The following is a 3,634-nucleotide window of genomic DNA, read 5'->3' as shown; positions in this document are numbered from 1 at the left end:
ACAGCAGCTACGCTAATGCTGTTCCATTGTTTCCTTTCTTCTACCCATCCCGAGGCATCCAGAGACTGTGCCGGCTCCAGTGGCATCCGGAGATGGACCAGCTCCAGCCGGGTTCTGCTTGTGAGGATTGGGATATTCAAGCAGCGCCATGGACAACAACCTCCTTATTGATTCACATAACACTATACACATGCTGTATCTGCATCACACAATTGTCACCCAAATGAGGATGGGTTCCCTTTTGAGTCTGGTTCCTCTCAAGGTTTCTTCCTCATACCATCTAAGGGAGTTTTCCTTGCCACAGTCGCCTCAGTCACCTCAGGCTTGCTCACTTGGGACAACATCTAGGACTGTTTGTCTGTTGGTCTGTTCATATGTTTGTTGTTTTCTTATGTGGTTTCTCATGTAAAGCTGCTTTGAGACAATGCTCTTTGTTAAAAGCGCTATACAAATAAAATTGAATTGAATTGAATTTATTGCAACAGACTGGGATGCAAGTTCATATCAGCAAACCTTGTCAACAAGAGCCTAAGCCTTTCAAACCTTTCCTGGGTTTGGATCTTGAATCACATCTGGTAATGGAAGCATGCGTGGTACAACCATTGTGACCGCCTGCCAGAGTGCCTCTCCTTCCCGACCTGGCAGGCCTCCCTTGACCACAGCCCCACAACCCTCCAAGTGCATGGGTAGCGTCGCCAATGGTTATTAATTAATGTAATTAATTAACTGATTAAATATGATTGTGATAGTTAAAACTATTGATAAACTGATGAAAATGAATGACCTGTAACTAGAGTGAGAATCAGTGGTATGTATCTCACTATGTACAGTAAGTTGTATAGTTGATCCATTTCTGAACACAGCTCTGTGAGGATTCTGTATAATAGTGCTGTATGTGCTGAACTTTACACGTCTCTAGAAGGACACACCCAGGAAGTGATGCTGTTTTAGTGTTATTTTGGACAGATCACTTCACACAGTGTCAGTGACAGAAATCTAGAGTCATTATGGCTGGTGTTGTATTTCAAGATTCATCATCTATACAATACTATAAGCCTTTATCTGTTTGTGTGGTTTTTAAATTATTTGTACATTTATAAATAATTATGATAATTTGCTGTGGAAAATCATAGGAAACTGATCCAGATTTAAACAAAATCTCTCATAAGTAAATTTGCTGTGTCTATAACCAAAAGGTAATTAAATTCAGTTCAATTCAATTCAGTTCACTTCATTTTTATTTGTACAGCACTTTTTACAATGGACATTGTCTCAAAGCAGCTTTACAGAAATTCAGAAATTCAGAATAGAAATTGCAAAGTTGAAAATTAACTTTACCCCTAATGAGCAACTCTGAGGCAACAGCGGCAAGAAAAAACTCTGTGAGACGATATGAGGAAGACTCAAATGTGAACCCATCCTCATGTGGGTGATACCAGAGAGTGTGATTATGAATAAATTACCTTCTAATTGTATATTATCAAACATTAAAAGCAGCAGAGGAGATGATCAGATCCACTTGTTTAGTTTTATCATCAACTTTAGCAGACAGACGTGGTGGCATAGGGATTTACCTCCACATGGAGTGATGAAAAAAAGGAACTCAGGTTTAGATTTTGGATGTTGTTTGTACCATTGTAGACTGTTTACTGAACCACTGTCTTTGTTGCTGCAGGACAGAGTAACATCATCACCTTCATCTACAACTTTATGAGTGAAAAGTGGTTTTAATAAATCTGCCATGGGGTCACCTGTTATAGAGAAGAGAACATAATAATTTTTTAGTTTTGAGTTATATAACTCATATTCTATTTTTTCTTAACATCACACAGGCTAATTAATCATTAATTTATTATCTCCTTTCTGAAAAGATCAATGATAACTTACCTAATGAAAGCCACAGACACATGAATATAACAGTGAACATGATGAATGGTGTTAGTAAAATGACAATATTCTGAGGTCTTTCTGTACTCTATTATATTAATATTTCAGAGGTTCATGTCTCCACAAAGCGTGACATTCTCCATCCCGCTCCCTGTATTCCAGAGATAGGCTCCAGGTTGGAGCTTTAATTTTCAGAGGTAATTACAGTGGGATTTGAACCTTCTTGGACCTCTGGAGAAACAAGCTTCCAAGCAACAACCAAGCCGGCAGTGCAAGTTTCCATTAGTTTTATCCCACCCACTCTATTCCATGTAAAACCAGGGCTCATCCGGGATTTCAACCCGGGACCTCTCGCACCCGAAGCAAGAATCATACCACTAGACCAACGAGCCAGATCGTCCCAGTCAGCTTGCTCTGTGCCAATGGAGGTTCACTGTACTCTGTAACTGTATGACCTTCCTGTTCATATGGACTGGGGTCCGAGTAAAAGGAACTCGGTTACACAAAGTCAAGTTAACAATAAAGCGAGGCTCCTGTGGGATTTGAACCTTTTTGGAATGCAGACGCTAAGTGTGAACCAAGTAAGCAGCTCTTGCCATTGGGCCAAATATATCATTAATCTCGGTTGACATGAAGATCAAAATCAATTCTTGTAGAACAAGCTTGCTTTAGTGTCAGGTGGAGGTTTCAGTATAGGTCAAGTTTACAGGATTGTAGCTTCTTTGCTGGAAACTGTACTGTTGCTCCAGTATAGCTTGGTGAATATTATGAGGCTTCAAGTAGTTTCTGTGATATTTGCAGTAAGTTTAAAAATGATTCCAGTTGGTAATAAAATTGAATTAGCTGGTTGCTAAAGAAACTCAGGTGGCTGGTGGGGTATGGTTTGGTAACTGTTACAAGGTCTCATCTGTTCGATAGGGTGACACTAGGAAGCTGTAATGGAGTCCCATGTGGTTGCTATGGATTTTAAAAAATATTTTAGTATGATTTATGTCATTTACAGGGTTGTTACTGTAGTCTTAGATTTCTGTTCTTGGTGAACAGGAATGAAACCCGATGTGGTCTTTAGCTGTTGTAGCTCATCTACCTCAAGAATTGATTATGGAGCACTATTTCAGTAGAGCTTATTTATTTCCTGATTGTGTGATGGAAACTGTGTTTTTATTTTCCACAGTTCTTATTCTTAGTTATACATACTTTCAGGTATCCTGTAATTCTCAAAAATATATTAAACACCCTGCAAAGACACACGTGATGAACACATTAAATCTCATGCTCAGTAAAACAAACAAACAAACAAGCAAACAAACAAACAAATAAATTAAAAAAAAAAAAAAGTCAAATCAGCTGCTTGTCAAAAAAGTTTACAATATCCAAATTTTCCAGCATGTGATCTTTACACTGTCATTAAGTAAATAAACCATCACACCTGCCACTATTGTTTATGAGAACTGCACTTAATACTGCAGAGGGAGTGAACATGTGGCTTCTTCAAACACACACCTAACTTTTCTATCTGTATTTGGATTCACTTAGAATGTTTTGTCTATTCAATTCAAATAAAGTATTCATATATGGTTATATACATACATTTCTATTGGATCAATAACTCTTTCATGTTTGAGGTCTCTGTAGATTTTTGGACAGTGAAGTTGACTTTCCTGTCACTGTGGGCTGCAAGGCGCAGTAGTACAGTGCAGAGTCTGATACTGAAGCAGGCGAGATCTCCAAATCCACACGCTTCAGA

At 38.6% G+C, this 3,634-nt stretch overlaps 1 non-coding gene across 1 annotated transcript; it reads right to left on the bottom strand.

The window, feature by feature from the left end:
• Positions 1–2,207: 2,207 nt before the first annotated feature.
• trnap-cgg (transfer RNA proline (anticodon CGG)) lies at positions 2,208–2,279 on the bottom strand. Its single transcript has one exon. It is a non-coding gene; the product is annotated as a tRNA-Pro (tRNA).
• Between the last annotated feature and the right edge of the window lie 1,355 nt (positions 2,280–3,634).

This window comes from Hemibagrus wyckioides, unplaced genomic scaffold, assembly GCF_019097595.1.
Source record: "Hemibagrus wyckioides isolate EC202008001 unplaced genomic scaffold, SWU_Hwy_1.0 Contig1, whole genome shotgun sequence".
In the NCBI taxonomy this organism is placed as follows: Eukaryota; Metazoa; Chordata; class Actinopteri; order Siluriformes; family Bagridae; genus Hemibagrus; species Hemibagrus wyckioides.
The sequence above is the reverse complement of the archived record's forward strand: the minus strand, read 5'-3'. Positions and strand labels throughout refer to the sequence as shown.